The 22816-nt window shown below is 42.1% G+C and overlaps 1 non-coding gene and 1 pseudogene across 1 annotated transcript; one reads left to right on the forward strand and one right to left on the reverse strand.

The window, feature by feature from the left end:
• The first annotated feature begins 39 nt into the window (after positions 1-39).
• On the forward strand, positions 40-127 carry trnay-gua (transfer RNA tyrosine (anticodon GUA)). Its single transcript is given in 2 exon segments — positions 40-76; positions 92-127. It is a non-coding gene; the product is annotated as a tRNA-Tyr (tRNA).
• A 6824-nt stretch (positions 128-6951) lies between these two features.
• LOC148812404 (scavenger receptor cysteine-rich domain-containing protein DMBT1-like) overlaps positions 6952-22816 on the reverse strand; it is a 31508-nt pseudogene continuing 15643 nt past the window's right edge.

Here is a 22816-nt window from a genome sequence, read left to right on the forward strand (position 1 = left end):
ACATTGGGCAGTATGTGCCAGAGAGAAGCTCTTGACATCCCTTTGATAGCTCAGTTGGTAGAGCAGAGGACTGTAGTGGAAACAGTGGGGAATCCTTAGGTTGCTGGTTTGATTCCGGCTTGAAGGAAGGTGCTTTTTGTGTACTTTAATCAAAGAGTTAAAATAGTGAATCTTTTTCATTCAGACTTCGATCAAAAGCTCAATAAACGACGAAGCAGAGGCTCTTGTTCCGAATTCAGCTCACGTCTGATTGTCTTGTTTTGGCCAAGATCTGATCTTTGAATTCAGGGACTACTCTGTCTGCTTTGTAATTCAAAAGTAGATACAAATGTCATGTTTTTCGTAGATATTAAGGTGTTCTCTGTTTTCAAAGGATAGGTACTTAATAGGCTTTATGATTTGGTTTTGATTTTGAATCATTATATTATTAAGTTTGTGCTTCCTGTGTTTTTATCATATCGTGAACTTATTTTTTACACAAATGCTTACAAAGGCAAACACTGCACACATCTGTTTATACTAGCGGTGAACTGTACATTTTTATTTAGTACAAGCTACTACTGCACTTTTGGGAGTATTAACAGGTTCGATATAAGTGGCAAAAATATAATATTCTGACCCTGAAAGGCATTATACTCACTGAACTGAGAGCGTGTGACCGTGTACGGGCTTACAATTCATGAATATCAATGGTCAGACGCTTACAATGAGTGATGTTCGTGTTTTATATTATTTAGGAAATTTAAAAAAATCATTTTCAAACCTACAGCTTGAATGATTTTTTTTTAAATAAAAAAAAGATTTTGTCTCTTTCTTGTAACTGTGCTAAAACAATTCAGATAATAATAATAATAATAATAATAATTGCTAACACTTATATAGCGCTTTTTCTGGACACTCCACTCAAAGCGCTTTACAGGTAATGGGGACTCCCCTCCACCACCACCAATGTGCAGCATCCACCTGATACATCAGAATACATATACAGAATACAGATACATCAGAATAGTTAGTACGTGAAGGTCACTGGTTTATATCCAGTTACGTGTATTGGGATTGAAAATAGACTTTTATATGGACTTTATTGGGTTTTAGGAATCAGGAAATTTATTTTTGCACATCTTCGACTACGATCAGGAATAACTTAGTGTTTTCAGTGTGTTGATTGTTTCTGCCTGTGATCTCGGAATCTATTACTTGTGCCTTTACATGTACAGTAGAAACCTGGTTCGTGACTTAAATTCAAGGTAAACAAGACTAAGGAAATGAGTTGGAAACTTGTCCATTATATAAATGAACAGCACCTGAAAGCAAACGTTGGGTCTGGTTTCCTTTCTCTCCAGCATGAAATAGCAATCATTACAAATAGCACCAGCTAATGTCCAATAGGGTTAGTCATTTTAATTAACATGACTATACTGTAAGGTCCTGGTACATGGGAGTGGATTTCATCCACAATTAAAAAAGGGCAAATTATATTTACAGGCTTCAGACACTTTTTAATACAAAAGTGACCTAAAACTCCCTAACTTTCAGGTTTCCTTGTGATACCTGTGATAAAAAAGGGGTCTGAAACTTCCATTCTGTTATGTAACTGTCTCTAAAGTCGGACGTGGTGTTTCGCGGATGTGCAGTGTGCCTTTTCTCTTGTCGTGTTCAAGATAATTCGCTCCTGACTGCATGTTCTGTACTGCTCTGTTATTTCGTTCAGATTACCTATGTGGTGTACAGATAAAACTCAACTGCCTGGTGTATTTTCCTGGTTCAGCACCAACAGAACCAGAAAACACATCAGGTGACTTTGATATGATTTGAACATACAACCTTCTGAAGGGGAGTCAGACACGTTACCGTTGTGCCACAAGGTCACTCCTGCTGAGTGATTTTAATTCCCCCAAGGAGAAAAATCAGCATCCCTGAATTTATTTTTTATTCTCTCCTGTGAGGAGCACCGCTCTTCCGAAGGGGTTCTCTTCTTCCCAGATCACAGATTATTCTTCCTGCACATCTCTTACACATAGACCAGACACACCATCTCCATTAACATCTTCACTATATCTATAGATCTGACCCGCTACAGCCCCGATATTCCTGGACAGGATATTTACCACCAGCCTCATGAAATTCTCTTGCGAGGATATGGACATAAGAATATTTGTGTTTGGTTAAAAAAATGGTGTAAATGGCTGTAAAAACATTCACAGTGTATTTTATACACAAAGTAAGTGTTTTCGTAACTCTGAGATGTTTCGTGAAAACGTTACTGGCGTGCCAAAATCGTTTTTGAACTTCAAGCTAACTTCCCCGCATTGTAGCGCAATTGGTCAGTGTGCAGCGCTTATACAGTGGTGTTCTGCAGAGGTTGTGAGTTTGATCATCACCTGGAGCAGTTCTCGGTTCTTGTGTTACTTTTTCCGATCGATGGAGCTGTATTAATGCAGGCACACCTGCTTCCACGTCAAGTTTATCGTTGCTCACAAACCAACACACTGCAGACACCTCTGATATTGTCACTGTTTTTGGGCCACATGTTCCTCCTGTCAGCCTACCATGATCATACACCTATAGAAATATTTCTGCTGTAGTACAGGAGTGAACAAACGAAACGAAAGCACACCAAGTTTAAAAAGGTCTTCCTGAAATTTCTCATATTTGAGCCAGCACTAAAATATTTCATTCGGGTTCACCCAATACATCAGTATTTGCAGGGGAATGCTGTCACACATGAAATCTTATTTGGTTCTGAAGTTTGAGAGGTATATTACAAAACGAGTGGGTGAATAGAAAATGAAACAGGGGTCACTTCGTAGGCTTAAAAGAAATCCAAGCAGCATAAAAACTCATGAATTTTAACAATGTAGAACACTCACAAATTTCATTGTGCTGCACCTTTCTCCTGCTGCTTTTATAATTTGGTCTTTCACATTTTAATGCCCATCTTACCGAACATCTTTTCTCAATTACAGACAGCCCAAACAGTTCTTAAGGCAGAAATCAAAGGCTATCTAATTTTTCCTTTCTGCTAAAGACATTGAAGTTTTTGGGAAGCATTTTCCTTGTCCATTAAGTTCTTGCTAAGCAATTTCTCCGTTTTCCTTTTATTGTGATTGTCAGCGAGTACAAGACTGGAATAATGCACGACAGGAAAAGTTTAGCTATCGGGAGTGACATTTGAACTGAAGCCTCCACTTAGAGACCAGAGCACATGAGCAACATGAAAAAACAAGAGTCCTTGAGTGTGGCACTTTAGACCACTTAACCATCCTGCCAGGCAGCAGAGGGTGGTGTGTGCACCCATTGCTTTGTCAACTAAAAATCAGGGCAGATTATGCTAGAACAACATAAGGATTATTAAACACTACCGATAATTATTTTCCTCTTATTACAGAGATTTCTACATTGCAAGACATTTGATGACTTAGATAAAGGAATGTCATGGTAAACAAAACAGGCAAGGATAGGGTTCAAACCCACAAACTTCAGTTTATAAAACCAACACCTTACCACTTGACCCCCACACCTGCAGTTCCGTATTATTTCCCATCAAGGCTATCACGTTTTTAAAATAAAAAAAATAATCTTTGTGTACAAATTGCAATGAGGGAATAAAACAAATATGATTATTACTGTTGTTCAAATTAATTCTACTGAAATTGATTAAATTGCGTGGAGGCAACAACAACAATATCGTGATTCTTAATAAGGAAATATGGGGCAGCAGTGGGATTCCAAGTCATGCCCTCAAATAGACTGGAAATTTAATCCAGCCAATTACCAGTTACCATTCATAATGGCTTTTCAGCACTTGTAGTCTGACTTTGTGGTGTTATGACGCATGGAAGCGACTTCTTTGGCACTCTGAATATAGTTCTTCTGTAGAGCAGGCTTCAGACTCAGCTAATAGCGCCCGTGTAGATATTTTATTTTTACCAGAAAATGCATTCCGAAACGTATCTCTCCTGTTTTAGAAAAAAATTCAACGGCGTTTTTTATACAGCACACAAACAGTATTTACTGACCCGTCTGGAAAGACCACTGACAGACTTTCTCCAGAAGCGACGGCACCACTACCAGTAGAATGAGAGAGAAATACAGCATGACATGGGGAGTCAAGGGTCTCCCACAATCCATCTTTTCTCACATTACTGATTTTTTCACTAAGAATTTGACCTTTTCACAATCAGATTTTTTCACATTTAATAAGATCTATTAATCAACAACATTTAAGAAAGAAAACAAATGGAACATTTTTTGGAACAAGAATAATATAAAAAAAAACTTTCAGTGCCTTGACTGAATAAGTGTGCACACCCTTTATAAAGAGGGTTGTAACTGTTGAAATGTCCTCGTTCCTTTCCAGCCCATGCATGCTGACACAGCTACTTACTTAAATTACCATCAGCTGTGGACCTCCAGCTGACCTGTATAAATACTGTATAGATGAGAGGAGCATGATGGAGTATCGAAAACTTGAAAAAGCTCTCGCAGTTAGATTCTGTGTTCTTCTTGTTCCACAGATATGTTTTTAATGTTCTTTTTCTTTTGAAGATCTCTCATGTTTGTTTCTTTTTTTAAAGTTATTAGACTACTACAGGGATTTACCTAGCTTCCTGGAAGACTTCTCATTTTGTGGTTGTTGTGTTTTCGAGTTGCAATTTGGTTTCTATTGATAAGACCCCACGCATTATTGTGGGACTAGTTAACTTTAGTTATTACATTCTACCTGAAAATATCTCAATAACTACTGCTCTGTTTTTCTTTTTTTAAAAGGCACAGGCAATGTTTGTTTTTTTTCCTGAGGCTGATTGGTATCTACAACATGTCAGCTGCAACAAACATGGCCGCTGAAATTTGTCACCAGCTCTGTACTAAACCTGTTCTCAATTGCAACAAATCTAAAATAACAGCTGTTGCCCATTAGATGTTACTGAAGCCTCTTCGCAGGGTTTAAGCAACCGAGTAGCGGAGTAAGTGGAACAAGAGATCACATTTGAACTGTTGTGAATATAGTGGAAATAATATAGTCACTACATAACGAGCTTATGCACCAATCACTTGAAAAATATTTTTATATTTAACTAAAATTGCTTTCCAGACACTACAACTATTCACAATGAATTTTATCAATACATTTCTTAATGAAATGTATAATTTATTCATAATTAACTTTAATGTTTATCTTAATAAGTAGTATTACATGTACAGCCTTTAATATGCAATAGTAAATTTTCAAGTGTCCTGGGGAGGGAAGAAAACTGAAATGAAGGAAATACATATTTAAAGGGGGTGTAAGTCTTAAATGTGTTCTGTCATATCTGGGCATTTGAATAGATTTATTGTATAATTTATTGTGATTTCACTCGTGTTTCACTTGTGTTTCTCAGAAGAAAGTAGTAACGTTGGTGATTTGAGGGTACAAAAAATATGTTGTACTGTACGGGCAAATATAAGGTTATGTAAAAAAAAAACGTATCATACTTTTGAACATGATTATTAGAAGCCTGTTGAATCTCAACCGGGGTTCCTTGAGAGATCGTTCAGTGAACAAGGCCTCCCTCTGGATTCCGCACTGAGTTGAAAGCTACGCGAGTTTCTCACTGCTTGTCCTGTATTGTTACCTGTGCTCTTGTCTACATTATCTACGTGCAGCACAGCGCCAAGAACACCATAAACTTTGTGATGGAACGTGCTTAAGAGTGCTTAAACATTCATAGAACAAGTTGGAAAAACTGAGGGACAAAAGACCATCTACTGTAAGTAGACAAAGACTCCTTATTTTTTATTGATACTTTTAATATCTGTTGACAATCATTATGCTAAAAAATAAAGACCCTGTGCTCATTTGGTGATATCTCCACGCTGTTGCAGGAAGTCCTTTTAGAAAATGTTACAACACGCAAGTCCTTATACTCAAGAAGCCGATGGGCAGGCAAAAGTAAAAAAACAGGCTTGAACAGTTCAATCGAGACGACAAATCCACATCGCAAAGGCAAAAACGAGGTCAGAAAGAAGCGAGAATCCAGGAAGCAATGATGAGTTCAAACCTAAAGTACGGGCACTAGGAAGCTCCAAAGAGAATCCGAATTAGGGAGGGATGGTGAGGGAAAAGAGGAGGGTTAAAGTAGTGATGGGAGTGAAAGGGGTAGGAAGATTAGCTGTGGCATGCGCATCTGTTTAAGTGGGTGTGCGTGGGAATTTGTTCGAGCGGGTGGAATGTGTAACAATATACTTTAGAAATTACATGCAGATAACAAAAATGGTTTAAAAAACTTTATTGCAAAACAAAATTCTAATGACATTTATAAAAATGTTACAATCAAAAGTGGTACATTCAGAATTATACATCAATGATTTTTTTCCCTAATTTCTGAAACATCAAATTATAAAAAAAAGAAGTAAGGCTGAGCAGAAATGGGATGTTCAAGCCTCCGTGTTGTAAAACACAAGCTGCAGGTACTGTAGACACAGACACAGAGGACAATATGGAAACAGTGGAGTGAAGTGGACTCAGGTCACAGACAGTGTTAGTGTGGAAACAGTAGAGTGAAGTGGACTCAGGTCACAGACAGTGTCAGTGTGGAAACAGTAGAGTGAAGTGGACTCAGGTCACAGACAGTGTCAGTGTGGAAACAGTGGAGTGAAGTGGACACAGGTCACAGACAGTGTCAGTGTGGAAACAGTGGAGTGAAGTGGACTCAGGTCACAGTGTCAGTGTGGAAACAGTGGAGTGAAGTGGACACAGGTCACAGACAGTGTCAGTGTGGAAACAGTGGAGTGAAGTGGACACAGGTCACAGACAGTGTCAGTGTGGAAACAGTGGAGTGAAGTGGACTCAGGTCACAGTGTCAGTGTTGAAACACTGGAGTGAAGTGGACTCAGGTCACAGACAGTGTCAGACAGTCTCAGTGCTCAGAGCTGCTGTAAGACTGTGTTGGTAAAACTCTTATGTGTCTAGACCTGCAGGAGGAGCTTGTCCCAGACAGCCCTGTCAGTCTCACAGTACCCATCCTCTCCCTGAGACTCGTCCCCAACGTCATCGTAGTCAGTCCTGTCAGGGGCAGGGGCTCCTTCTTCAGAAGGCAGAGTGGGCAGGACCCTGTCAGTGTGGGGGACACCTGGCAGAGAGACACAGATATAAAAGCTGATATAGAGTCATTCCTGTCCATCAGCTGTCCTCTGCCTGTCTCCGCTGAAGAGATAAAGCTGCTTAAAAAAAAGAATAAGACCTTCAGTAACATTTCTCTCTTTGTGAACCTGGATGCTACAAAATGAATGGTAATCTATCTCCCTGTTCTAAAAATGCTCCCACTAACCAGGAGAGGCAGTTTTTAGCCAAGGGAATCTCAGAACAATTAAAGTTTCTAGAAACAATTGAATGGCAAGCTCTCTTAATGAGGTACAGATATTAAACACCAAACTGGTCTTTACATTTGATCTGGACAAGGAGTTCTCACCTTTTGTCTTTCTTGGACTATTAATTGACACTTAATCATGCAACCTAACTTAACTAAAGTAAACAGATGTAAACGTTATGGTTGCTTTGTTCACTGAATCTCACATCCCTACATCTTAGCATACATCTCCTTGCTTTGAAGGCCCGGAGAATTGGAAATGTTGACAATAGCCAGGTGTATCTAGATTTTTTAAAACACTTCCATAGTCACAATAGTATAGTGAATGAACGTTTTAAGTCGTCGTAATAATCAGAGATTGTAACAGTACATTGTAAGAGTATTTGCTGATTTTATGAACCAATCTAAATAAACAATATACCATTTATTGATAGAAGCATTACATGATCTGCAGTGATACAAATGGCTGTTAGTGGAGTAATGGTTGGATTAAACAGAATAGTTTTTACAATATTGTAGTCAAAAGCCTTGAAGTAAGTAAGTAATTTTCCATATATAATTGTATCTTTTAGGAAGAATTGATCATTTAGAGCTCTTCTCTTCCAGTTAGTGTTTATTTGCTGGTGTGAAATTAGGTTGAAACTACTTTCTACTGACAGAGGTTAGTGCAGGCTGGTACAGGGCATACTCATGAGTCTTATTTATTATAACTCACCTGACACAGTGTCTGGGCTCTGGGGTACAGTGATGGCATCGTCATAGTACTCTGGAGCCTCTTCTGTCACAGAGGACATCAGCTCCCCTGAACCACACACTGTCACACATCAGATTTAAAATTAAAGAGATCTGGCAACCTAACTCTATAATACATTTCAAGCTAATTTCAGATTTTTATTGAGATGGTGAATAACAACAGGGCCACCTTAATCAGGACAGAGAGAGCAATGCTGTGAACCTTTGTGAAACATCTAAAGAGTTTCATCTGGACACGGGCAGCAGAATAACCCAGAGAATAATCCATTGTGATGAGCTGTGTAGTGCACAGAGAGAGCCAGACTCATTGGGATTGGTGCAGGGTTTCTCTCTGTAGGACTGGACTGAAATGACTCACCTGAGAAGGAATCTGGGCTCTGAGGTACAGTTACAGCATCATCATAGTACCCTGGAGCCTCTTCTTTCACAGAGGACATCAGCTCTCCTGAACCACACAGAGACAGGTTTACTGTTACATATCAGATTTAAAATACAGGAGACTTGGGAATCTGATTATATAATACATTTCAAATTAACTCTATTTTGTTTAAATTAAAATGGTGAATGACAACAGAGTAGCCTGTTTCAGAACAGAGAGCAATGGTGTGAATCGTTGTTAAATATCTGAAGAGGAGCTGGAGAATGGCAGCAGAATAACCCAGAGAATAATCCAGACCTATTCACTTCCATAATAAATATAAAACTATTCCTAGATTTGGACTTATTTGGGCAGAGTGAAGATACTGAAGAGGAGCTGGACACTGGCAGCACAGTGACCCAGACTGATAGTTCAGAGCTGAGAGCATAGAGAGTCAGTTTAATGTGACCGTTGCTGAGTAAATGATAACTCTGTATTCTGAGGTTGAGATAAAAGAGAGAATAGAGAGAGTCAGACTCACTGGGTTTGGTGCAGGGTTTCTCTTTGGGACTGGACTGAAATAACCAACCTGACAAAGCGTCTGGACTCTGAGGTACAGTTACAGCATCATCATAGTGCTCTGGGATCTCTTCTTTCAGAGAGGTTATCGAGTCTCCTGAACCACACAGAGACACAGAGAATGTACACTTCAACTCTGACTTACTTCACCACAGTGCTGCAATCACTTTAAACACTGATGTTCATAAGAACTGCAGAGTAAAATGTGTTTTCCATGTAGTTATAGTAAAGTGTAATTCTAAATGCTTTGTGAGATAAAATTAAGACAAGACTCCAGGGTGAGTCTTATAAACAGCCATCAAGAGAATCTTTAATAATTAAGTCAGGATGTTGGTGTTAATATCTCATCTGAAAGGTGGTTTCTCCTGCCTTCAGTTTCCCAGTCATCATTCTGGGACAACGATCCTGAATTCTGCTCCTGAGGGAAATTGTAACTGTTGCATCAACACTAGTTAGAGCTGCATCCTAACTATTCCTTAAAGGTATCCTCTCCCTCTACTGATAAAGACTAGTTTTGTTTTGTCTTAGCCTCTGTGATCTGTTAAGATCAGGCCAGCATTAGGCAACACTGAAGAACAGAGTTAATAAGGTGTCAAACAACGGAGGTTACAGTATATTTTTCAGATTCAGAATTTTCTACACAAGTTCTCTAGATTTCAGCCTGGTTTGGGATGAGAGTGAGTACTGGACTGAAGACACCCCCACTCACACACTGAGCCCCCTGACTCCATCTCCCCTCACCTGATACTGGGTCTCCCTCACTGTCCTCCACATCATCGTATCCTGAGGGCAGCTCGTCAGAGAAGAATCTCCCTGTGAACAGGAGGACAGATCAGTAATACCTGCAGTCAGACAGCAGCCTCACTGTCCTCTACTGGCTGTTCCCACTGTGTGAGAAGCCAGAGTGTGAAAAGTAACACAGAGTTTGTTTTTAGATCAGGGACAGTGCTGTGCTGATTTTCGTTACTCATGTTGACATACCTCTTGAGAAAGAAACCACTGTCTGAAACCAGTGTGGTGAGATATTCTACAAGTGTAAGTCCTCAAATCTTCCTCAGAGGGTGGAGACCAATCACACCCTCTGTACTCTCTCTCCACTCACCTCTCCTGGGGGCGCTGTAGGTTCCCTCTCTGGCCGGTTTGTGCTCTATTTCCTCATAAACAGCATCATGATAGGGGGTGTGTGCTCCCTTAGATAGGGCTGTGTTAGGAAACAAACACTCAGGGTTAACATGCAGTGAGGGGAATATAAGGTATTTAATTGGGTGCTAAACCTTTTCTTGGGCATCTGTGCACATAAATATTGTATTATATATTATATATTATATATTATATATTATATATTATATTATATATTATACACATCTGCAAATTTCTACAGATCTCCATCTTAGAGTAAAATCCACATATCAGTTTCATGTGAGTGATAGTACTGACCACCAGAGGTCACTAGTTCCCTCCCTACCTTTCCTCAGCTTCCTGTTATGGATCAGCTGCCACACTAACAGGGCAAACACCACAAAAAGCAAAGCCCCCAGTGGCAGGAGGACCGGGAGCGAGACGGAGAGGCCTCCCAGCAGCTGTGTCTGGGGTGTTGTCCTGGTGCTGCCTGAGGGAGAGGGACACAGATCAGAAAATAATCTTCTGTGTTTTAATCTTTAATCTCAGTAGTGATCTCATCTGGACAGAGATTAGAAACTGGAGAATTTACCTGTTTCCACAGAAGAAGTGCTGGTGGAAGTCGGAAGAGCTATAATAGAAGATAAAATGTTTTTTGATGAGGAGATTCACAATAATTCTCTTTATTTCTTGACAAAAATGAAACAGAGAGGCTATAGTTTATAGAGAGCAGTACTTCTGAAAACCATGCAGTTTGCCAGCAGCATCATTTAGACAAACCGAAATGTCTCTTATTCCCTTCTGTCAACTGCATTACCTGTTGTCACTGGATGACTTTGAGATCCCCAACCTGAAAAAAAAAGGAGAAGGGATGGGTCGAGATTCAGAGAGTATTTAATAGCCATAAGGGCTCATACTAATTGTATTTCTAATAGGCAGAATTTGTGTTGGCTTCTTCATTATTATTTACATCTGTATTCCTGTACTGAGAGCAGCCCTGAACACGCTGGGAGCTCCAGCTGCTCCCACTCACCTGTACAGGTGACCCCAGCGTCCTCCTTGTGCAGACAGTCGCTCTGTCCCAGGGGAGGGTGCCAACAGTCCCACAAGTGAAGCTCACTGCCCCTGCAGTTCACCTTGTCCAGCCAGATGGTGCCATCCCCTGGTCCAAATGATGCGTTTCCCACTGCACTCACTGCATCTCCACAGCCCAGCTGTCTGCAGACCACCTGGGCATCCTGCAGGTCCCAGGAATCATCACAGACCGTCCCCCAGGAGCCATTGTGATAAACCTCCACCCTCCCAGAGCAGGCATCTCTTCCTCCAACCAGCCTGAGGGGCCAGTAGTCTAGAGAACAAAACAAATCTGATTAACAGACATAGAGATACAGTACAAACCCAACCAGCCTGAGGAGCCAGTAGTCCAGAGATTGTTTTGACACATCTTATCAACATCAAAGCAAAATACATCTCGACTACTGTCTGGTTTAGAGCACTGACTTTATTTGTTATTTGTGAAAAAAATGTAAGAACTGATTTATTTTATCAACATACAGATACATTTTGTAAACTCACTTGAACATGTGTCCTGGCCTGAGGCTGTGGAACAGGATTTGAAACTCCGGGGCACAGACTTCTTCTCTTTATCTAAAAGAAGGAAAACCCTGTTAATTTAAGATTAATAACCTTTATACTGGACATGAAGACATTAAGGAACAAGTAATAGGTTTATTAGGCTGCTCCCACCTGAACTATGATGACATTAATGAGTATTGAAGAAAGATGTGAAGATGGGGGTTTGAATTTAATCCTTTCTGTATGAGGTTTAGACTTCTAAGTCACAAGCTGGGGTTTATGGCAGGAAAGGGGGTTAACTGATAAGGATTGCAGATGCAAGCTAGGAACCCCCCTGGGTGTAATCTTAAACTGACCATTTGTCCAGAACATCGTAAACTGGCCAAATACCATGAATCCCCCTCTTTACCATCAGACCGAGTGACGTCAGAAACGGAGAAGAAAACACTATATAACCCAAAAGTTTGTAACAGTACGGCGAACAATACTTCGGTTTTGTTGTTTCTTGCGGGAAACAAGACTTCGGCTTTATTGTTCCTTGCATGCAATAAACTCATCTGTTTTACTTCATCTCGGGATCAAGAACCTTATTTCTTCTGTTACAACAGTATCATGTCTGAGTATGAGAGTATGTTAGCTGCAAGTATGAGTACTCATGCAGTCATTACATCTTCTTTTGTCTTTCGTATTATATATTTTTTTACTTTCATTTTTTAATGTGTTGTACGGATTCTGTATATAACACATATTGCTTCTTGAAAATGCTGTGACTGCCAGATCTAAAACAATAAAATAGGAAAACTGTGTGAATGTCTGAAGACATTTGTAAGGCATATTGCTTGGTAAACTGCTGGATTTAAAGTTCCATACTCTGGGATTAGGGATTAGAAACTCTGGAATCTGCTCATAAAACTAACATTCAGCACTTTTTGACAGCTCACCCTATGTCTTAATTAGCAGATTGTTTATTCTTTTAAACTGGAAATAATCAGTAATGGATAAGACTAAACTAACATTGTGTGACTCAAAATAAACACCACATATACAGAACATTATTTGCTAGGGATAAGCAATATAAAATCAGCAATCAATTCACTTATACAACTATTGCTATTGCTCTCTGGCAACAGTTACCGGTTGTGTACAGATCAAACATTTTGGCATCATTTCTCTTCAATGAGTCACTCTTGGTGTTATGATAACAACGAAGAGCGACTCGGCCCAGAAACAACTAAACGTAGCCAGCAACTGTTTTTTGCGTGGAGACAAACATTTCCCTCTTAGACTTGCTTATATCGTTTTCAACATGTTCAAACACGTTCAATCCCCTTTTTTTTAGGCAAACAGAGGGTCTGTTATCGGTCATTTCTGGGATAATGCGACAGGAACAGAGACATGTTACGAGCTTTGCATGTGGTAGAGCTGTGCATTTAACGGGGCTCGGTGTGTTACAATGTCATTAAAATAAATCACGTCACGCCCCTCTGCTGTATGGACGCAGTCCATCCTCAGCTTCACCTGGTATCTGCGTGAAAAAATCCCCCAATGTTGATCCCAATGTTTCTGCAGAGATCAAGAACAAGGGGCAGATTCCTCGTTTACGCATTGCGAATCCTTAATCCTTTTTCTTTGAAATCCAGCACGGAAATGACAGAACAACTAGCTTGATTAACTAACCAAAAAAAAGTCGCCTACTAAATGACTACAGCTCATCTGTATTCAAAACAGGTTTCCATGTCAACCACTGTAATAAACAGCATACGGCCACACCGCGACGGTTTGGAGCCAAGCCAAATAATGCTGAAACAGCACAGCTGCAGCGATGTCTGGGCAAAAAGGTAAGAGATACCAGATCGCCTTTCACGTCTGTTGGGCTGTGTCCAGTTTTGTACTGTGGAGAGTAATAGTTGTAACAACTATGGTGTGAGAGAAATCTAGCCCTGACATCAGGTTCCTATGCCAGCAGCCATATCACCCTGCAACTCACCACTGGCACCCCCCCCCCCCTGAAACTCAGCAGGTGTGAGCTTGGTCAGTACCTGGATGGGAGATCCCTGGAAAAACTAAGGTTGCTGCTAGAAGAGGTGTTAGTGGGGCCAGCAGGGGATGCTCATCCTGCGGTTTATGTGGGTCCTAATGCCCCAGAATAGTGACGGGGACAGAAAAATGGAGTGTCCAGAAAAGCACTATGTAAGTGTAAGCAATTATTATAATTATAATTTATTATAATTAAGACATTTAAAATTCTCTTGAACCTCAAAGTATTTTATCTGTTTTTTCTTTGATAATAATGACAGGCATGTTAGTCTGATTGTAATAAAAGCCACTAGGAACAGTTTTTGTGAAACTAATCAATTATTGACGTATTTAGGTGTCAATGTTTTACCCACCATTTTTGTGTGAAGACAGATTTATGTCAAATTAGGTTCTGAGCCATCCCACCATAATCTTAACCTTCAACGTCTTACTGTCCAACACAGGCCGTGGACAAAAACAGTGAAACACTGGGCTATCTATTTAATTTATAAGTCATGATCTGGAGTCCTTACCTGAGCAGGTGATCAGAGCCACTTCAGAGTCTGTGCACTGGGTCTGATTCCAGGCAGAGGAGGGGCAGTGCCACAGCGTGGAGTCGTGAGGGCGGCGTTTAAATTCATCAAGCCAGTGAGGAGCGGAGTCCCGTCTGGGGGCTGAATCGACGACACGCCCACTCTTCCCACAGTTCAGCTCCTGACAGACAGACTCACTGTGTCCTCACTCATGCTATTTGAGCACACGTTGCCCCAGGTGCCATTGTAGAAAATCTCCAGCTGACCAGAACAGCCCTCGGCCAGTCGCAGCTCCTTGAACTCTGGGGACACACAAGTGGACAGACTGAGAGAACCCTGCTCTGAACTGACACAGACTTCTAGATTAAAGACCTCAGATAGAAACAGTGTGTCTGCTAAGTCTGTTGTGACACTAGAGGATTTCATAATCTTTTCTTTTCTCCAAAATCATATCAATGGAACGGAATGCTCTTTCTCAACAGAAAACAATACATTGGTAACTTTTTTTAAATCAATGTCAAGCATCAGTCTGGCACTAGTATCTCTTTATTCTGTAAATTACAATCCAAATTGAGAATCTTTGGATTATTATGTCAAGCACCCTATTACTATTACAGTAATAGTATTATTTTCACATTACTGTCCCTGTTCTTGTCTTGACCAGGAGATACTGTACAATACTCCTGGTAGTTAACACCCTACTGTATGAAAACGTCATGGTGTGATATGAGTCCTGTACCTGAACACACCACTCCCACATCCTCCTTGTGTCCACAGTCATGTTGTCCCCACCCTGCTGAGGGACACTACCACAGAGATGACTCGTTCCCCAGACAGCCCACTTTGTTCAGCCAGATGGCTCCAGTTCCCTGGCTGAAGGAGGCTGGCACTGGAGCACTGAGGGCCGTCCCACACTGGAGCTGCCTGCACACCACCTGAGAGTCTGCCAGGTCCCAGGATTCATCGCAGACTGTCCCCCAGGAGCCATTGTGATAAACCTCCAGCCTCCCAGCACAGTCACTACCTGCCCCAACCAGCCTGAGGGAGCGCTGGGCTGGGAGAGAGACAATACCCAGTGATATAAACACATATACAGTATACAGTATATATAAACATTACTGACAGTTGGTCTAGGAGCAGAAAATCAGAGGTAAGGGACCAATGGTCAGAAGTCAATGCAGTACTAAGAGATCACTGTGACCTCTAGTGGGAGATAATTTGCTGAACATCAGCTAAGGGGCAGCAGATGCAGTGCAAGCAGCTTTTATGTCCTGCTGCCTCACAGAGCCTGACTGCGTGTGTTAGAGAGGTTGAGAGGGACAGTGTTGAAAAACTCCACACACACCTGCTACCTCACAGTGCCAGAGTCTGAAATGAGTAACAGAGATGTCAATGCACACTGAGAGCCCTGGAGATACAGAACAAGGACCAGTTCATACCTGGTGTTACTTAGGAAGGAACAGAGGAAGATGGGTAACCTGTCAAACACATAGAGAGGGAAAGCAGTGTGAGCTATATGTGAATCAAACAAGTTAACATCAGTAATGAAACTAAAATTAAAACAACACTGATTAATGACAAAATTAGTCATTAGTCTCCCTTTACCTGTGCCAAGTGAGTCGTTGCTGCTTTTCAAGTCTGTAAAAGAGAATGAAGGAGCTCATTACTGTCCACAGGAGTGGTTTCACCAGTGGAGTGTCAGTTGTGTGGCACAAAAATTACTTTGATAAACCTTGACCTCCGGATTCCCTCTTTACACTAGTACAGCACCCTGCATAATTAGGCTCTGGGTTAATGGATTAATTGCAGAGATCAGGCATTAATTACAATATACTGAGTTCCAGGACATTCTTTCATTGGTGATCTGAATAACAAATATACACTTGATTTCTACTCCTCACTGTATTTGTATGCACTGTATATATCTACTCTTCTGAAAGAAAATTACACAGCAACCTAATAACCACTTTGGAGAAATTTTGAGTTATATATGTTGATAATACACTGAAATGGATTAAGAAAAGAAATTCAAACATCTCTATCCTTTTACTGCGGTATGTAACAGAGCAGTTATTCGGTCAACCATGAAGATAGTGTGCTGCTGTGTATAAGCAGAGGGGGTGTCATTTTATCAAATGATTCTCACCAGAGCAGATGACTCCTGCGTTCTGTCCATGAGAGCACCCTGCTCTCCCCCATGAAGAGACAGCACAGTGTGAGAGACGGCTCTCATTGCCCTGGCACTCAAACACATCAGCCAATACTGGTCCACTGCCCTGTCCAAACCAGGCCTGTCCTGGCACTGCTACAGCCTCCCCACAGCCCAGCTGCTGGCAGAGAACACTGGCATCTCTCAGGTCCCAGTAGAGATCACACACTGTCCCCCAGTCCCTGAAGAGCCACTGTAACTCCACTCGGCCAGAGCAGGAGTCTGAGCCGTTCACCAGCCTGAACCCTGTGTATCCTGCAGACAGGACAGGGGGAGAGCAGACACAGTGTCACAACACAACGAAATCTCCCTGCAACATCTAGCAGTGATCCTCAACTCTGCCTTCAAGTATACAGTAAACCTTCAATAGAGTACTAGTGATCAATAGGACTAGAGCTCTTCACTGATTAAACCCACAGTACAGACTCAGACAGAGATATAGTGGTGATGAATGAGGCGTATACAACTCTTCACTGATTAAACAGCTGAATTCAGGAGCAAAACAGAACAGGTCTAAGTTATATTTATTTTTATTTTTTATTTTAGAGAACAAAACAAAACCATTTTACATATAATTACTATTACTCAGCCTTACTTATATGTTTCAAGAAAAAAACTGGAGGAGATACTCAGAGCCCCTGTATCAAATAACACAGGGCTGCTGTCCCTGCTGTATTGGCATTGAATCAGGGGAGGACAAGCTGCAGCTTTATATTGCAGTGACTGACGGAATTTGAGGGTTGTTTCTCTTTCCTTAACTTCTGTTATTTCAATTAGGAACTTCAATAAAATAAACAAATGGAATCAATTATCCTGCTCTTACCGAAACACACCAGTCCCACGTTGTTCTCGTGCGTGCAGTTCTGTGATGTTGTGGATGACTTTGGACAGGAGAAAATCTGAGATTCGTTGCCCTGACACTGGAGCTGCTCTGTCCAGACCTCCCCCCCCCCTTCCTGAAATGAGCCCCCTTCAGCACCTGTGAGGGAACCCCACAGTCCAGCTCTCGACAGACAACTTCTGCATCCTGCCAGTCAAAGTCAGAGTCACACACTGAGTCCCAGGTCTCTCCGTGCTGCACTTCCACTCTCCCAGAGCAGAGATCACTGCCTCCAACCAGCCTGACCCCTTGATGAGCTGGAACATCAGAAGAATAACAGAGATCACTGTCCTTGACCAGTCTGACCCTTTGATGAGCCGGAATATCAGAACAATAACAGAGATCACTGTCACTGACAAGTCTGACCCCTAACAGGCACTTTGAGCAAGACCTGGACTGTCACAGCCTGGCACTGCTGGAGCAGTACTGTCTGACCTGGGCACTGACAGACACTCTGGACAAGACCAGGACTGTCACAGCCTGGCACTGCTGGAGCAGTACTGTCTGACCTGGGCACTGACAGACACTCTGGACAAGACCAGGACTGTCACAGCCTGGCACTGCTGGAGCAGTACTGTCTGACCTGGGCACTGACAGACACTCTGGACAAGACCAGGACTGTCACAGCCTGGTACTGCTGGAACAGGACTGACTGACCTGGGCACTGATCGACAATGTGGACATGACCAGGGTTGTGCTTCTCCATGTGAAAGCAGGTCTCAGCAAAATACACACTCATTTATTTCAGCACCATTTACACACACCTGGGACTAGCAGTCAGCTCCTGGCTATAGTGCATTGCAAGAAAATTCAGGACCATCAAATCCCTAATGGTATTTTTGTTGAAGGTGCCAATCTTTAAATTTTAATTCTTCATCTGGAGTTAATTCCCCATCTTCAGTATAATGCCGCCCATATTACAATAAGACAGAGCAGCTAAGAGGTTAGAGGACCAATCTTCAATAGCAATATCATTGAATAACTTGACAAAGCCAACAGAAGTTGCTCTTTTTAATTTCTATTTAGGTACAAATCAGTATTGAGAACTCATCCCACAATTCCATTCTGGGCTCATCTGTATCAGACTGATAGTTACTCCACCACCAAGAATCTGCCCCTGGGCCAGCTGGTACAGCACCTGGACACACAGCCCACTGCAGCACTGAGGTCTACAACACTGAGCTCACAATACCATGAAAACCCATTAAAATATACCTGAAATTCACCGGATCCACTGACACCTGACACCAAAATACCATTAAAACACACCTGAAATGACTGACCACATCCACTGACAGCTGTTGAGAAGGTATTTCACCCCACAGCCCACTGGAACCCATGCAGACTCTCATTTCACCAGTGTTAAAACAATATAGACACAGTGAAGCATTTACAGACTCAATAACCACAAACAGGATGAGCTCAGAATGACAGAAATAGAGACACTTCCTGTTGTCCTGCTGTACAAACACATGAAAAAATGAGTTTTCTCAAACTGAAGAGTCATGTGCTAAATGTATACTTTGTCCTTAATATGATTATGGAAATAATTATCAGAAAAATAAATATTATTTATGACATATATTTATTCCCTATATTTATAATTGCTATATAATTCATGTTTTATTAGGATATATATTTTTTTATTAAGAATATTCCTTGCTAATAGTAGACAGTAAGAGAGCGGGAGCAATAACAGTAGAGAAAAAGTAAAAGATAGGTGGTTGAAATTTTTTATAGTTTGGATTTATAATAAAGACACACAGTGACAGTGAGGAGTGTTGTCAGTGAGAAGCTCTCAACAGGAGAGGAGCAGTGGGAATGGGAGGATGGACAGATGGATCATGATAATGGACTCTAGATCAGTGGAGGAGTTTTAAATGTCTCAGTATTGGAGACTGGAGAGAGTCTGTGTCTCTTACCTGAACACCTCACTCCAGCATCATAGCTATGAGGAAAGCTATACTGTTTCATTTCACTTTTACCACACTCCCTCAGTGCAGACTCTGACCCGTTGCAGGAAACAGCACCCAACAGGATTGATCCAGACCCTGGTCCAAAGTGAGCTCCTCCTCGTGCTGAAACAGCAGTTCCACAGCCCAGCTGTCTGCACACCACTGCAGCATCATCCAGATCCCAATTAACACTAAGTACTGTTCCCCACTCTCCTTTATAGTGAGTCTCCACTGTCCCCTCACAGGGACTGGCTCCATTCACCAGCCTCACATCAGCTCTGCCTGGAGACAGAGAAAAGTATTATTACCATATCCAGAGGATATTTAACATAGGAACAAGTAAAAGTTTATTCCATACTTAAAAGAAAAGAAAAGAGACTCAACACTTCAGCGCTGGAGCCTTGTTCACATCCCAAGAAGGCTCCACAGCCACAACATTCTGTCTCCTTTCAGCATGGAAAAAAATCTTTACTTTCTTTGCAGACTACGCATGCTGACACAGATACTTACTTTAACTAGTAGAGGATATTTTGTATATTTATATTTAATGTATATATTGTATATATATAGTTCAGGTGGGTAGCAGCATCAGCATGCATAGGCTGCAAAGGAACAAGTAATATGTTTATTCCATACTGAAAAGAGAAGAGAGAAAACACAACATTTTGGCTGTGGAGACTTCAGGTGTGAGATCACTTCAGGTGTGGTCTTAAATCTGAAGAAGGCTCCGTGGCCGAAATGTTGTTTTCTTTCTTCTATTTTCAGCATGGAATAAACCTATTACTTACATATATATAGTATATTAATACATTTTCAAAATATGTCATATAATTAAAATTTCTTTAACCTGTTTCACTGGATTGCTAGTCCATCTGCCAGTGAACAAGAAACAGAGGACACGCAGAAAATGAAACACAGAAGGTCTACTAAATCCACTAAGTCATCTTCAGTAAAATACAGAAAGTCCGCTCTCTGCCATTTCAGACCCTGACTGTGTGTGAGATACTGGAGAGTCTAGCACACAGTGACTGTGTGTGAGATACTGGAGAGTCTAGCAGCACAGTGACTGTGTGTGAGATACTGGTGAGTCTAGCAGTACAGTGACTGTGTGAGATACTGGTGAGTCTAGCAGCACAGTGACTGTGTGTGAGATACTGGAGAGTAGAGCAGCACAGTGACTGTGTGTGAGATACTGGAGAGTCTAGCAGCACAGTGACTGTGTGTGAGATACTGGAGAGTCTAGCAGCACAGTGACTGTGTGTGAGATACTGGAGAGTCTAGCAGCACAGTGACTGTGTGTGAGATACTGGTGAGTCTAGCAGCACAGTGACTGTGTGTGAGATACTGGAGAGTCTAGCACACAGTGACTGTGTGTGAGATACTGGAGAGTAGAGCAGCACAGTGACTGTGTGAGATACTGGAGAGTCTAGCAGCACAGTGAGTGTGTGTGAGATACTGGAGAGTCTAGCAGCACAGTGACTGTGTGTGAGATACTGGTGAGTCTAGCAGCACAGTGACTGTGTGAGATACTGGTGAGTCTAGCAGCACAGTGACTGTGTGTGAGATACTGGAGAGTCTAGCAGCACAGTGACTGTGTGTGAGATACTGGAGAGTCTGGCAGCACAGTGACTGTGTGTGAGATACTGGAGAGTCTAGCAGCACAGTGACTGTGTGTGAGATACTGGAGAGTCTATCAGCACAGTGACTGTGTGTGAGATACTGGAGAGCCTAGCAGCACAGTGACTGTGTGTGAGATACTGGTGAGTCTAGCAGCACAGTGACTGTGTGAGATACTGGTGAGTCAAGCAGCACAGTGACTGTGTGTGAGATACTGGAGAGTCTAGCAGCACAGTGACTGTGTGTGAGATACTGGAGAGTCTGGCAGCACAGTGACTGTGTGTGAGATACTGGAGAGTCTGGCAGCACAGTGACTGTGTGTGAGATACTGGAGAGTCTATCAGCACAGTGACTGTGTGTGAGATACTGGAGAGTCTAGCAGCACAGTGACTGTGTGAGAGATACTGGAGAGTCTAGCAGCACAGTGACTGTGTGTGAGATACTGGAGAGTCTATCAGCACAGTGAGTGTGTGTGAGATACTGGAGAGCCTAGCAGCACAGTGACTGTGTGTGAGATACTGGTGAGTCTAGCAGCACAGTGACTGTATGTGAGATACTGGAGAGTCTAGCACACAGTGACTGTGTGTGAGATACTGGAGAGTCTAGCAGCACAGTGACTGTGTGTGAGATACTGGTGAGTCTAGCAGCACAGTGACTGTATGTGAGATACTGGAGAGTCTAGCACACAGTGACTGTGTGTGAGATACTGGAGAGTCTAGCAGCACAGTGATTGTGTGTGAGATACTGGAGAGTCTAGCAGCACAGTGACTGTATGTGAGATACTGGAGAGTCTAGCACACAGTGACTGTGTGTGAGATACTGGAGAGTCTAGCAGCACAGTGACTTTGTGTGAGATACTGGAGAGTCTAGCAGCACAGTGACTGTGTGTGAGATACTGGAGAGTCTAGCACACAGTGATTGTGTGTGAGATACTGGAGAGTCTAGCAGCACAGTGACTGTGTGAGATACTGGTGAGTCTAGCAGCACAGTGACTGTGTGTGAGATACTGGAGAGTCTAGCACACAGTGACTGTGTGTGAGATACTGGAGAGTCTAGCAGCACAGTGACTGTGTGTGAGATACTGGAGAGTCTAGCAGCACAGTGACTGTGTGTGAGATACTGGAGAGTAGAGCAGCACAGTGACTGTGTGAGATACTGGAGAGTCTAGCAGCACAGTGAGTGTGTGTGAGATACTGGAGAGTCTAGCAGCACAGTGACTGTGTGTGAGATACTGGTGAGTCTAGCAGCACAGTGACTGTGTGAGATACTGGTGAGTCTAGCAGCACAGTGACTGTGTGTGAGATACTGGAGAGTCTAGCAGCACAGTGACTGTGTGTGAGATACTGGAGAGTCTGGCAGCACAGTGACTGTGTGTGAGATACTGGAGAGTCTAGCAGCACAGTGACTGTGTGTGAGATACTGGAGAGTCTGGCAGCACAGTGACTGTGTGTGAGATACTGGAGAGTCTATCAGCACAGTGACTGTGTGTGAGATACTGGAGAGCCTAGCAGCACAGTGACTGTGTGTGAGATACTGGTGAGTCTAGCAGCACAGTGACTGTATGTGAGATACTGGAGAGTCTAGCAGCACAGTGACTGTGTGTGAGATACTGGAGAGTCTGGCAGCACAGTGACTGTGTGTGAGATACTGGAGAGTCTAGCAGCACAGTGACTGTATGTGAGATACTGGAGAGTCTAGCAGCACAGTGACTGTGTGTGAGATACTGGAGAGTCTAGCAGCACAGTAACTGTGTGTGAGATACTGGAGAGCCTAGCAGCACAGTGACTGTGTGTGAGATACTGGTGAGTCTAGCAGCACAGTGACTGTATGTGAGATACTGGAGAGTCTAGCACACAGTGACTGTGTGTGA

Source organism: Atractosteus spatula (assembly GCF_055471065.1).
Source record: "Atractosteus spatula isolate fAtrSpa1 chromosome 10 unlocalized genomic scaffold, fAtrSpa1.hap1 SUPER_10_unloc_3, whole genome shotgun sequence".
NCBI classification, from domain to species: domain Eukaryota; kingdom Metazoa; phylum Chordata; class Actinopteri; order Semionotiformes; family Lepisosteidae; genus Atractosteus; species Atractosteus spatula.